The 14,488-nt window shown below is 43.4% G+C and overlaps 1 protein-coding gene and 1 pseudogene across 2 annotated transcripts in view; both read right to left on the bottom strand.

Annotated features, from left to right (window-relative positions):
• Positions 1-14,488, bottom strand: part of LOC136863303 (cationic amino acid transporter 2) — a 282,617-nt gene that overhangs the window by 241,710 nt on the left and 26,419 nt on the right. Inside the window, exon 2 of one of the 2 annotated variants that reach the window (XM_068225906.1) lies at positions 8,116-8,253. The exons of the other annotated variant lie outside the window; for it this stretch is intronic. The gene's annotated coding sequence lies outside the window, so the exon portion shown is untranslated. The remainder of the gene's footprint in view (positions 1-8,115; positions 8,254-14,488) is intronic. 2 annotated transcript variants of the gene reach the window in all.
• Positions 13,283-13,383, bottom strand: LOC136865052 (U6 spliceosomal RNA; annotated as a pseudogene).

Here is a 14,488-nt window from a genome sequence, read left to right as displayed (position 1 = left end):
GGTTCGATTCCCGGCCAGGTCAGGTATTTTTACCTGCATCTGAGGGCTGCTTTGAGGTCCACTCAGCCTATGTGATTACAATTGAGGAGCTATCTGACGGTGAGATAGCGGCGCCGGTCTAGAAACCACACGACACCTCGTAATCTGTAGGATTCGGGCTGAGCAGCGGTCGCTTGGTAGGCCATGGCCCTTCGGGGCTGTTACGCCATGGGGTTTGGTTCGGTTTTTATGAAATACGTGGAAAAAGCTAGCTAAAATGACGAAAGCATTTATCACCGGTACCTGCCTTGCGCGACATAACCTATAACCCTATTTCGTGAAAAAGGCCTTTCTTAAGTGAGGCCAATATCCAATATTCGGGAGATAGTGGGTTCGAACCCCACTGTCGGCAGCCCTGAAGATGGTTTTCCGTAGTTTCCCATTTTCACACCAATTAAGGCCACGGTCACTTCCTTCTCACTCCTAATCCTTTCCCGTCCCATCGTCGCCGTAAGACCTAACTGTGTCGGTGCGACGTAAAGCAACTTGTAAAGAAAAGAAAACTATTCTTATGCAGTGTAAAGGCATTATCTGTAACAAAAACGAAGTCAATATTTTTTACAGTCTCTTCTGAAGTTGGTAAATTCAGTCTATCGTTCATCAGACGGTCAAGGAATGTTGTGTCCTCAATCACTATGTACTCCATCTGCGACTTTACCATTGCAGCTTACGTCAACCATAATAAACTCTAGGTTAGCATTGAGGTTACCTAGGGGAACTACACTGTAGAATACCTTGTTTTACCTCTCGGTCACATAATGGCCTACATGCTGGCCATCTACTGCTCCACCAAAGTTTGGAAAATTCTACTGATAAAAATCTTTTACAGTGCTGAGCCGTTCTTCTTCAATTGAGGGAAACTGAAATTAAATTCCACTTATTTAAACAAAAATCTTTATCATATTTGAGGGAAATTTATGTTGTATTTATACTATTTTATAATGTTGTACTAAGACATATGTCCATCTCGAGTTGGGAGATGATGGAGATGGAATGGAAGGAGTTGGCTCAAAACCGGCTTGGAGTGTGGCTGCTGATTAGTGCGGCTTCTAGGAAAAGGATACGTGTTGGGGAAAACTAATGATGACCGAATGAGGAAACAATTACTGGAAATAGCAAAAAATGTGCTAAAAAAGCAAGAAGACTTACGTGTTTGACACTGTGGGAGAAATTATAGCAGCGAAACTGCGTAGAGTGGATGAACTTCAATCTGTACATGCCGATAAACTGATCGGTGAGACACTTTACACGGCATGTTGAAACAGTTTTCCTCTAGAACCACAGACTGTGATATTGGCCTTCAGCATTCATGTCGAGCACTGCCAGCCTTATACTATGATAATCCACAAAGCCGTTCCTATAAATCTTCCGGCACATCCACACAGAGGCTTAGTCAGACTACCTCACCCTCTCCTACATTTAACAACAATAGCTGTCATAAGCCTACATGGTCTATATCATCTGCAGTCCCACCTACCAAACCAAACCAATTCCCATGGCGCAACAGTCCCGAAGGCCTGCATATTACGAGGTGTCGAGTGGTCGGCACGACGAATCTACTCGGCCGTTATTCTTGGTACCATCTACAGTAGGACGTAATTCAACACTGAGAAACCTAACTTCAACTCAGTCAATCAGCAATTCTTACTGTGCAGCGGGTACAGCAGAGGACATGAGTTATGGAAATGAAAATTACTTTCACTCATACTTGATGGGAAAACTGTAATTAAAAACGATAATATCAACATATTTCAGTACTACTCTGACAAGTTAGTTACACTTTACACTATGCATGTGAAAATATGAAGTAAATAAATATAGACAGGTAAACGGATATTATGTTTATTTACTCTGGAAAAGTTAAGGACATATCGTCGTTGCCGGGACAAAACCTCCTATGTGATAATATTTCTGGAGATATACTGACCCGCAGCACATACATTATGAAGAGCGAGAATGCCTTGACTATATTCACACAATATTGCACCTAAGATGACAGAACCTTTCCGGCCAAAATTCTAAGCTAAAATATTTCACATAGGAGGTCTGATCCCGGCAGCGACTATATTCTTTTTTGTACTTAATAAACATAATCTAACATGTTTTCAGGAATAAATAATAAATAATAATAATAATCATCATCATCATCGTGCATCAACAAGAAGAATACAGTACACCTAATGCTCACTTTTAGATACTCGTTCTTGAAGAAATCGTAGACAGATTTGCAAATTTTTGGAATTATCTTTCCTAGAGCTTGATAGGAAATTGTCGCTGAAAACGTTAATCTTTCATACTCCTTTCTATGGCAAAGTACCGAAGTGTAGCTACGAACTGGCTCCTCAAAGGATAGCTTTGACGACGACAATGACGACGATGCTTGTTTTTAAAGGGGCCTAACATCTAGGTCATCGGCCCCTAATGGTACAAGATGAGATGTAATGTAATGTCACTTATAATTCCAAGATTTGTCCACTGACCAAAATTCAAAAACATAATGAAGCATGAAATAATGAATATGAATTTAAAATAATCAGCGGATCTAATCCATAATACTGAAAATAAGTCATTCCAAAATATATCCACTGACCAATTCAAAAAGACCAAGGTCAACAATTATGAACGAAAAACGACCAGTGGATTCCACCCACAATACCACAACTTCCCATAAAACAACTGAACAAGGGACTGCTTCCAAAGCAAAATCCTGTGATGATGATTATTGTTGTTGTTGTTGTTGTTGTTTAAAGGGGCCTAACAGCTAGATCATCGGCCCCTAATGGTACGAGGGGAACGAAACGAAAATAGAAACTTCAAAATGTATCCACTGACTAGGATCTTAAACGAATGATAATGAAAAATTATCGCGAAACAAAATCAGCGGATCCAATTTACAATGCCATCATTCCTTTTCTTTTTTGCTAGTTGCTTTACGTCGCACTGACACAGATAGGTCTTACGGCTGCGATAGGACAGGAAAGGGCTAGGAGTGGGAAGGAAGCAGCCGTGGCCTTAATTAAGGTACAGCCCCAGCATTTGCCTGGTGTGAAAATGGGAAACCACGGAAAACCATCTTCAGGGCTGCCGACAGTGGGGTTCGAACCTACTGTCTCCCGAATACTGGATACTGGCCGCACTTAAGCGACTGCAGCTATCGAGGTCGGTACCATCATTCCTGGGATCATAATCATTATCTAAAGGGGTCCAAAATCAAGGTCACTGGTCCCTCATAATGGTACTAATCACTGTTATAGCAGAACAATGGTGTTCCTCCTATAGTGGTAATAATCACAGGTAACGTAGACCCATGGTGTTTCTCATCAAGTGGTACTACTCATAGGTAACGCAGACCCATTCCGAACACAGCGGAACCGACCGGTGAAATACACACGATGACCATTATTATAAACAACGCCCAGACCCGTAGTATTTCCCGCATAATTGTACTGCTCCTATGTAACGTAGACCCATTGTTTTTCTTGCAAGGTGGTATTAGTCGCAAGTAACGTCGACCCATGGTATTCCGCACGGAACGGTACTAATCACAAGTATTCTCATGGTTCTAATTTCACCATCCCTTGATCGCCCCTTTTAGCCACATCTTACGACAGGCAGGGGATACCGTGGGTGTATTCTTCATCTGCGTCTCCCACCCACAGGGGGTAGCAAAATCCTAAATCGATTATGCTTGTTCGCTAAAGGGGTCCAAAATCCAAGTCACCGGCCTCTCATAATGGCTTTAATCACTGGTGTTCCTCATGTAGCGGTACTAATCACAAGTAACGTAGACTCACGGTGTTCCTAATCACGGGTACTGGAAACCCAGAGTTACCCACGCACGATGCTACTAATCACAAACCTATGGTGTGACCCACATAGTGGTACTACTCGTAAGTAATGTCGACCCATGGTGTTCCTCGCGTTGTGGTACTGATCTCAAGTAGTCCCATGGTTCTAATTCCATCATCGCTTGGTCGCCCATTTAGTCGCTTCTTACGAAGGCAGGGGTACAGTGGGTGTATTTTTCTTCTGCGTCCCCCACCCACAGGTGGTTCATAGAGAGAAGATGGAAAGGACCCGATACTTCGAAAAATTGAGTACCGGACAAAGAAAGACAAGAGCCACGAAGGGCTTCTAATACTCTAATACCGTCGGGGTCGGAAAAGAACAAGAGTTGACCAAGGGAGGTCGGACAGGATAGATGAACGTGAGGAGCCTGGCACAAGTCAGTAAAAGCAATGCCAGGACTCAGCTAACTGCTCCGTGGTCGCCAACACGCTCCCAAGTTGAGAGTTCCTGGGGCCCCTTTTAATCTCCTCTTACGACAAGCAGGGGATATGGTAGGTGTGTTCTTCGCTTGCGTCCCCCATCCACATGGGGGTGGGATAGCTTTTCTCAAATGGGTTACCTTACAGTACTTTGTAATCAATGGTGGAACCATTTTAACAAATTATTATATTCCATATGTCGCATTCGTAGAAAACTTTGAAAGACTTCTTAACTTTGATCTCTGGGCATGTTTAAAAATGTATAAAAATGTAAAATGGACTACTTGTGTCTTTCCCGCAACCAGTCATTACTCCACGTACTCCTTTTTCTTCCTCTTCTCCCTAGAACAACCCTACTCGTCAAGCACAAAAACAGCAACCGCAAGTTTCAAAACGTTCTTTTCTACAAGTGTGAGACTTAGTTCTTTGTACTAGGTGTACCCGTGTGTAGCGAAACAGACACGAACTTGGTTGGCCGACTATTTACATACTGTATGTGTGTAGGGCGCTTTAAACTGGTTGGGGAGGGATATTCCCAGCCCTGATCGACGGAGGCACCTCCACCGGCACAGGCTTCTTTGTGGGCGAATCGATGGAACAACTGCCACTTTGTGCGCACCAGTGTTGCTGGAACAAAGGTGAACTTGAGAGACTGCGTGCTAAAACGCAGGTGCATTCAAGAGGATGATGATGATGATGATGATGATGATGCTTGTTGTTTAAAGGGGCCTAACATCGAGGTCATCGTCCCCTAATGGTACGAAATGTAACGACAATTTAGATGTCAAAAATTCATCCACTGACCAGAATTGAAAACATGACGATGAAGAATAAATGGATGAATACGAATTTAATATAATCAGCGGATCCAACTCACAATAAGTTAGTGAAAGTTTCAAAAATCCAAAATCGATCCACTGACTAGAATTCAGAAAGACTACGATGAACAATGAATATGAACTTAAAACAATCAGTGGATCCGACCAGCAATGCCTCGCCTTCCCAGAAACTACCTTAAAACTAGTGTTACTGACCAAGGGGCTGCTTCCAAAGAACAATCTTGAATCGATAATGCTTGTTGTCTAAAGGGGTCCAAAATCCAGGTCGACGGCCCCTCATAATGGTACTTATCGCTATTAAAGTAGAAACATGATATTTCTCATGTATCGGTACCACTCAAAAGTAGCGTAGACTCACGGTGTTCCACATATTATGGTACTAATCCCAAGTATTGTACGTCGCACAGGCAACGTAGACCTATGGCGTTTCTCATATAATGGCGCAACTAATAGGCAACGCAAACCCATGGTGTTCCTCACACAGGTGTACTAATCGTGGGCGCCGGTATTTCCGTGGTGAACCTCACTTAGTGGGTACTAATCACAGGCAACGCAGACCCCAAGTGTCACTCACATACAGGTAACGCCCAGAGCCGTGGTGTTCCTCACGTAGTGGGTACTAATCACAGGCAACACAGACCCCACGTGTCGCTCATATACAGGCAACGCCCAGGCCCGTGGTGTTTCTCACATTATGGTGCTAATCACAGGTACTGTAAACCCACTCTCTGCTGCTGCTGCTGCTCACAAACATACTGTGTACGTAACATAGTGGTACTACTCGCAAGTAAAGGCGACTCATGGTGTTCCCAGCGTGATGGTATTTATCACAAGTAGCTTCATGGTTCTAATTCAATAATCCCTCTGTCGCCCCCTACGACAGGCAGGGGATACCGTGGGTGTATTCTTCGTCTGCGTCCCCCACCCACAGGGGGTAAGTGCATTCTAGGAATTAAACTTCGGCCCGATTCCTCTATAATCATTTCACTGAGAAAGAAAACACAGTTTCTTTCTCAAGGAGAATTAAGACCAGGGCAGTTAGTCCATTTGTTAGAAGGAGTACACCGCTCCATGCCATGAAGTTGTATTCCACACACAGTATACTTACACATAGACTGGTTCGAGCAACGAGATTCCATGTGACCGAATCCTTGGCAGTTATAACGCCGCATCAGAGGTGGAATGTACGGCCTCGCATCACGGTAGTTTGTCACTTTTACTTTCTCTGGTAAAATGGTCAGCTACAATGCGATAATGAAACCACCAGTGGCAATGCTTTCGCAGTTTATTTTGCGTGTAACGCACCTGACCTGTGTCACGTCACGGTTTTCCGTGTTTTCCATTAGCCCATCGTCAGTGTTCAAGAACAGTTCGCAGTGGAAGGTCACTCGAACTAGATTGTGCGACTTGTGCATGCTCCTCCACCTCGACGGGAATTTCCCCAGAGTGGTCACCCTTGAGCAACCGATCAGCCTACTGCCTAGTGTCTACTGAGCAGGATCGATTTTGCCAGCTTAAAATCATTCCCATCAGTTCTGGTAGCAACCAGGAACCTAGGAAAGCTGGATCCCATTCTTTCACACTGAGAATATTCTCACGGGGATATCCGTAGGACCGACGGACCATCCTCAGTAGGCTTTGAACTTTTCCCAACTTGCCCGAAAGCATCCTCTCCGAATGCCTGAGACTCCGATCATGGCAAGCTCTGTAGACGTCACGCAGCCTGGCTTGGAAATTATTGCTGAGGGCTCGATGTTAAGTATGCCATATGATCACGTACCCCATAACGTATACAGAGGAGTTTCTGCTCTGACATTCGACTGTGCGAGAATCTGTTCTCAGGCGGATACTACTGCACGGGTACATGACGCTTCCACCCAATGTTAATGTCGAAATCGTCAGAGGAATTTGTGCCTGATGAGCAATTGGAGTAGAGATTTAAAGAATTAGTGTACAAGTGTACCGTTAAGAGGCTCCTTCCCAAGCAGCACGCACATTTAAATATTGAATCGGTAAAACCCTCAAGAGGGGAGCGATGGTCACAAAACTGTTTCAGTTTCCTTTTACAACAGGCGAGGATTACCCGCGGATGTATTCCATCTCTCCTAGCCACAGGAGCTCCAATCCTCAAATACAAACCCGCAGCTAAAATCTGAGGTCCGACCAGGAATCGACCCGGGACCCTCTGAATTGTAAGCCATTGCGCTGACCATTATTATTATTATTATTATTATTATTATTATTATTATTATTATTATTATTATTATTATTATTATTATTATTATTATTATTATTATTATTATTATTATTATTCCTATCATTATCATCATCAAGACCGTATTCTAGTGAGTTTCAAACAAGTTCTGTTACAGCGGTGGCTGTAGTAGTGTGCATAAGTAATTATTTGGGTCAAAATTTGGGAACAGATACTCAGAACTAGAAATAAAGTGCCATCCTAGCATTTTCTCGAATCACTCTGAAAAACAACATTGAAGATAGTCTCCGTCGTTCCATCAGTTTTAAACTCAATACCATCTACACTGTAATATAAGTGTATCCCCAAAATTTCATTTCTTTATGTCCAGTAGTTTTGGCTCGGCGATAATGAATCAGTCAGTCAGTCAGTCAGGACACAGATAGATAACAGGCGCGGCTTCCCATTAGGTTCGATGGTTCACTGAACCCACTATTACTAAAAGGCCACACATTTTCCTCATTTTTTCTAAGGGTAAAATCACGAAGGATCTTGCTGGTTGATCGGTCTTCTTCGTTTAGACTTTTAGAGAATAAGGGAGCTCTAGCCAGCCCAGACGGGTGGTTCATTCTGCCAAGTTAATCGGCAAATCATAGAAAATAGCCCTAAGTGGTGTACAAGTGTTGAGAGGTATAGGGGATTTGTTTATTATTATTATTATTATTATTATTATTATTATTATTATTATTATTATTATTATTATTATTTAACTTACCTGTTAATGTCGAAATCGTCAGAGGAATTTGTGCCTGATGAGCAATTGGAGTAGAGATTTAAAGAATTAGTGTACAAGTTGGCTGAGCTGATTCTGACCGTACCGAATACAAGTTCTGTTGAGTGCTCGTTTTCAGCTCTGAAACGAATACCACACAAAGATGCACAAATGGTCAGAATAGACTTAGTAACTTAAGTATCATAGCAATTGAAAAATACATGCTTCAAGAACTAAAAGTCAAAGATTCAGTCTATGACAAGGTTATAGAAAAGTCTTTGTTCAAAGAGAGAAGTCTTGAACTAATTTCCAAAGTCCCATAAATATAGTACGTAAATATAAATAACTGCTGTAATGTATGACACTTTTGAATAATACAGTTCAAAAAATTAGGGGAACATGTGTTGTACCGTCTATTATGTGAACGTTAATTTGGTAGATGGGGTTCCAATGGTCGTACAGCATACCCTGAGTAGATAAGGTCTCAAGGTATGTCAAATCGAAGTTACACTCTATAGACGTAGCCATGCAAAAAAACTGTCAGATGACCCCTCAAAACAAAGTGAATAGCGGCGCGTCCGTGTGTCGTTGTGAGGTACACAGACTACTGCGGTCATTTGAGTACGTTGTACGTAAACCAGCACATCCCATGAGACATCTTAACGAGGTTAAAGTCGCAAGGGCCGTCACTTTGATCCAGGAAGGATGGAATTTTCGTCGTGTTGCTGTGGATCTCAATGTCTCTCCGTCACTTATTCAACGCTTGTGTAATCGCTGCAGTCAGACAGGCCAGTTCACAAGGAGCGTTGTACAAGGTCGTGGACGCATGACAACCCCACAGGATGACCGATATCTGACCATCTGTGCGTTGCGGCGTCGTTCAGTAACTGCAAGCGAACTGCAACAAGACCTCCGAGGGGTCACTGGAGTCACGGTGTCTGACCAGACAGTAAGGAACAGGTTAAAAGAAGTGTCCTTACGACCCAGACGTCCTGTTCGAGCGCCCGGCTAGCGCAGCAACATCCTCCAGGCCGCCTTCTGTTTGCCCGTACCCAAGTCAACTGGCAACTTCGCCAGTGGAGACCTGTGTTGTTCACAGAGGAGTCCAGATTTCCCTTGACACAGCGTGATGGACGTCAACGTGTATGGAGACGCCGTGGTGAGTAGTACATGCCAAAAGTTGTGCAGGAAAGCGAGCGATTCGGACAAGGTTCTGTTATGACATGGGGTGGCATCAGTAGTACTGATGGCCGTACGGATCTTGTCGTCGTCCATGGTATTCTTACCGCTGCGGGGTACATCGAGCAGATACTGCTTCAGCATGTATTGGTTGCTGCATATGGTGTTGGCCCTGAATTAGTAACTCATGCATGACAATGCCAGGGATCATATACGCGCATCACCAGAGTTGTCTTGTGAGAACTGGACATTCAAAAGATGGAATGGCCAGCAGTGAGTCCCGAACTTAATCCCATATAGCATGTGTGGGATAGGCTTGACAGAAGTGTTCGTGGGCGTCCTGTTCCAACACAGACTCTCCAAGACCTCGACAGGATCTCATTGATGAATGGGACCTGATACCGCAACGTGACATACGTCGCCTTATACGGAGCATGCTACTTAAGGTTTCAAGCTGTGATAAATGCTCGTGGAGGACATACACCATACTGAATCTCTCCAACGGTATTGAAAATCCACCCTGTAGAAGTAGTAGGGGAGCTGTGGGGTTCCCACAGTGGGCCAATCAGAGGCCGAGGAGCGGGTCACATGACTGCTGACGTCATGGCGCGGGAAATTTGAATGTTAGCGGGAGATTCGAATTTTGGCGGGAAATTTGAATTTGTAAACAACGCCACGTGCTTTGGACAGCTGTCATCCGCCATCTTGCATCGCTATCCTCAGTGCTGCTATCTTAACACTAAACCTCACTGTTGCAACCTTAGGCACGTGGTGGCGATTAAATTGAAAAATTCCACGTGCTCTTGACAGCTGTTAACGGCCATCTTTAAACCAAGCCACGTGCTCTTCAAAGCCACGTCCTTTTTTGACAGCGGCCATCTTGCATCGCTAACCACAGTGCTGCCATCTTTACGACTCTAAACCTCATCCTTCAGCACGTGGTGGCGGGCAATTTGAAAAATTCCACGTGCTTTTCAACAGCTGTCATCCGCCATCTTGCATCGCTAACCTCAGTGCTGGCATCTTAACGGGGCAAAATCCTCATGGATGCTTCCTTAGGCACTTGGCGCGCGAAATTTGAAATTCCACTGATCAAATCTTAGGCTAACCTAAGTAAATGGTTATGCTTTATTGACTTCGGGGGAGTTCTTTTTCCCTAGAGGTCTAACGCCGTAGCGATGTCTCCTCTACAAGAAAGTTTGCCCTGGGGGGCCAGGGCACGGCCGCCTGTTACGAGGCCAGAAAGGATGCATTGTCTTACACTCGTATTTATACCTAGAGAATGCTTAGATCAACATGTGGGCGCGTACCTCCTGCTATCTACTGAGGGGAGCAGTGGGAAATGAGTCAACACTTTTTGGAGAGTCAGCACCCGAGGTCTAGTAGTGTAGCAATGCAGGTACCAATGCAAGATCATTGAACCCTAGTATAGTAGGTGAGCAAAGTCGATTTGTGGATTTTGCATAAGAGTGCGAGCCTAACCTTACAATCGCTTTCTTGAGGGGCGTAACTTTACTTTAACGGCTAGTTGCCCTTCCCTACGCCTAAGAGAGCAAGCCTAACGTCACATCCGCCATCTTGAAGGGGACTATACTTAGTTTTACGGTAAGATGGCCTCCCGACGCCAATTGCACAAGATGGCGGCTATACACAGCTCTTTATGAGACGGTCTAGGAGCGCTTGCGCAAGATGGCTGCTGCCCTTACGAGACGCCAAGATGCCTCCTATACATAGCTTCTTATGAGACGGCTTAAGGGCGCTTTTTCAAGATGGCTGCCATACATAGGCCCTTAAGAGACTCCCTAGGGACGCTTGCGCAAGATGGCGGCTATACATGGGCTCTTATGAAGAAAGCTAGCTTGGAGGCTACTGCACAAGACGGCGGCTGCTGTAATTAAGATCCTTATGCATGCGGTGAAGGGCAATTTGAAAAATTCCACGTGCTCTTGTTTGTAAATAAAGCCATGTGCTGTTTGACAGGTGTCAGCGGCCATCTTTTATCAAGAGAGCATCGTGCTGCCATCTTTACCTACTGCCTTAGGCACGTGGTGGCCGGCAATTTGAAACATTCCACGTGTTTTCTTAACAGCTGTCATCCGCCATCTTGCATCGCTAAACTCAGTGCTGCTATCTTTACGCTACTAAACTTTATCCTAAGACACGTGGTGGCGGGCAACTTGAAAAATTCCACATAGGCTGTTATGACCTCTTCCTCCTCCTCCTCCTCCTCCTCCTCCTCAGCCTCAGTCAAGGCATAGCTCTATCGAACAAGTTTAAACATGCATCGCTAAGGCAAGATTATGCACATGTTTTTAACCTACAGCGATGACATTATCATAGTTGTGCATGTTTAGACTTCATCACATACTTACGAAGCTGCTGTTCAGAACATATGGTCGTTACTTACAACGACGAACATATCGAGACTAGAATTACATACTATAGTTGATGTTGTGAGTGTTGAGAACACTAAATAAGTAAATCGCATACTATAGACAACGTCGTTACCTACAACAAGTGATCAGAACATGTTCACTGCATTGCAAGAGATACTTTTGTAGAAAAACAAAACTAGAATAGAACAACAGAACTCTGTTCAGAGAGATATCTTTGTAGAAAAAATTGCATTCTCAACATACTTATTGAGCTGCTCTTCTTTTAGCAAGCTGAGATTACAGTTTGAACCGGCTATCTTACGATCCGGAGGCTAACACGTTCCAACCCTACAGTTTAAAGTTGGTTTCAGCTAAGATACATCTATTATTTGCCTGGTGCGATTCGAATCTGCCCGCTCCAAGCTGATAGCTACGAGCCGTAGCATGTGAATAAACGGTAACACAATCATTGCTTACTATTACTCTGCATCGTAAAACTAAACAAGATGCATCCAGTTTTCGAAGGCGTTGACATGTAAATTATTACCACTGCACAATAAAAACGCACACACTTGCCTGAAAAAGGGAAAAGTCTCCTCCTCCTCCTCCTAAGGCTACGTAGCTAAAGGGCTCCTCCTCCTCCTCTACCTTACCGCGACCTCCTCCTCCCAGAAGGAGTTAGCTTAAGTTGGTACATTTTTGACAGCGGCAACACCCTCATCGATTGTTATCTGCAAGGACGCTTCTACTTTGTTAGATGTAGCAAATCAATCTCTATTGGTAAATGGTTTATCTCTTCTAACTTTATACTCGCGACGATGTGTAACTTCTACTGTTCATGATCAATGACTGTTTACAATGTATCTTACAGTAACGTAATATATTCGTGTTGTGTACATCTGTGGTTATTCAATAAACAATTGCATTGAATTATATACCAGACTTATGGTTTTGTTATAGTCCTTCTACTGTGAGTTTTGTTTTTTTTTTTTTTTTTTGCTAGTTGCTTTACGTCGCACCGACACAGATAGGTCTTATGGCGACGATGGGACGGGTAAGGGCTAGGAGTGGGAAGGAAGCGGCCGTGGCCTTAATTAAGGTACAGCCCCAGCATTTGCCTGGTGTGAAAATGGGAAACCACGGAAAACCATTTTCAGGGCTGCCGACAGTGGGGTTCGAACCTACTATCTCCCGAATACTGGATACTGGCCGCACTTAAGCGACTGCAGCTATCGAGCTCGGTCTACTGTGAGTAGCTACAACCTAAATTGCTTAACATTTGTATTATTCCTACTACAAGTACGCGGAAAAACTGATAACTGTCTCGTCCTAAAACGAAAGGTTACCGTGCTAATGATTATGAATTAAAACTTTGTATTCAGAACCGAAGGAATTCATGCTACACATAACAGGGAATGGAACTCACGGGTCACGTCTTATTAGAATTACCTAATAAAGAATAAAATCCCCGACCTATTAGTGGTGCACTGAGTTGTGTTTTTCTAACAGAAATCTGATCTGCTTGATAGTTTTTTGTGATTGGAACACTGAACTTTTTAAGATTGTAGCAGTGAGGACGAGAACCGGTGTATTGAACATGGTATGGCCGTTGGCAAAAAAATGTGGAACGCTTCACGATTTTGCGTGTCATCCTTGCGCAGCGGCCATGCTAATCTTCTCTGTATCGTTCCAATTTTAGTATATGTACCGCCGAAACCCTGTGTCTGTGCGACGTAAAGAAAATTGTATTTAAAAAAAGCATTAGGTGAGTTTATTGTAACCTCATGGCCTGCTTTTATGTCTTATTTTATCTTGGAACCAGTTAATGTCTATGAAAAACAGCTACAGTTGTATCGTACAGTCACTCAAAAGAATAATAATAAGCGCGTGGTATTGTATGTTCCTGGCATTTAATATTTTAACTAACAATCTGAATATTATCAAAAACTAATTCACATCTCATGCAGACACAAACCCTGTCGACACCCACAACAAACGTTATATCCATAGGTTCAATTGTTTCTGATAAAAGTGTACCTGCGAGGAACTTGCACAATACCATACGCTCATTCTTTTGAGCGACTGTACATTTCTGAAATTAAATATGTGAAGCCCTATCACCAAATTTGATGAGCCGCCGCTGCATGATACTATCGGAGTGCAGGTTTTAGAAGCAGAGGAATGGACAACGATATGAGAATGGCGATAGTCTGAAGAAGAAAAAATATAAAAAGAAGAATATTTAATATAATTTCAATTGCTATAGATGTTGTGAAAGGCTAGGGTGCCATATTTCCTCCCGCAAGTGTTCCTTAAAGCGCTGAAACCTATGACACCGTCAGTTGTTAAATTTTCATACCATGCTGTAGGCTTCTTTGAATGTGTGGTACGATTTCATGCCATATGGGATCAATGACCTCGCTTTTATATTCCTTCAAACATCGTCATTAATACTCCGTCCTGCATAAATAATGAGCCTCAATAAATATTTGAAGTCATGGTTTTCAATCACGGGCTAAGAAACACGGACTTCTACTTTCTGGACTCTGCTTGTGTAAAGAATCCTTGTATAATAATTCACAAGTAGACCGACAAGCTGTGGATACAAGTAATAACATCTCAAGGTTACCGACTGGCATTACAGGGTCTGCATGTTTACCTTCCCTTTCCTATCTCTCTTTTCATTAATGTAAGACAGAAAATATGCCGCGATTGCAATCGGGTAGTACTGCCATCTCCATACAGGCCATGGATGCTCTATCCCGTGGTATGCCTCACATAGTGGGAACTGAGCATAGGTAAGGCAGAACCATGGTGTCACT

Source organism: Anabrus simplex, chromosome 2, assembly GCF_040414725.1.
Source record: "Anabrus simplex isolate iqAnaSimp1 chromosome 2, ASM4041472v1, whole genome shotgun sequence".
Taxonomy (NCBI): domain Eukaryota; kingdom Metazoa; phylum Arthropoda; class Insecta; order Orthoptera; family Tettigoniidae; genus Anabrus; species Anabrus simplex.
Note: the sequence above shows the minus strand (reverse complement) of the source record. Positions and strands in the feature narration are given on the sequence as shown.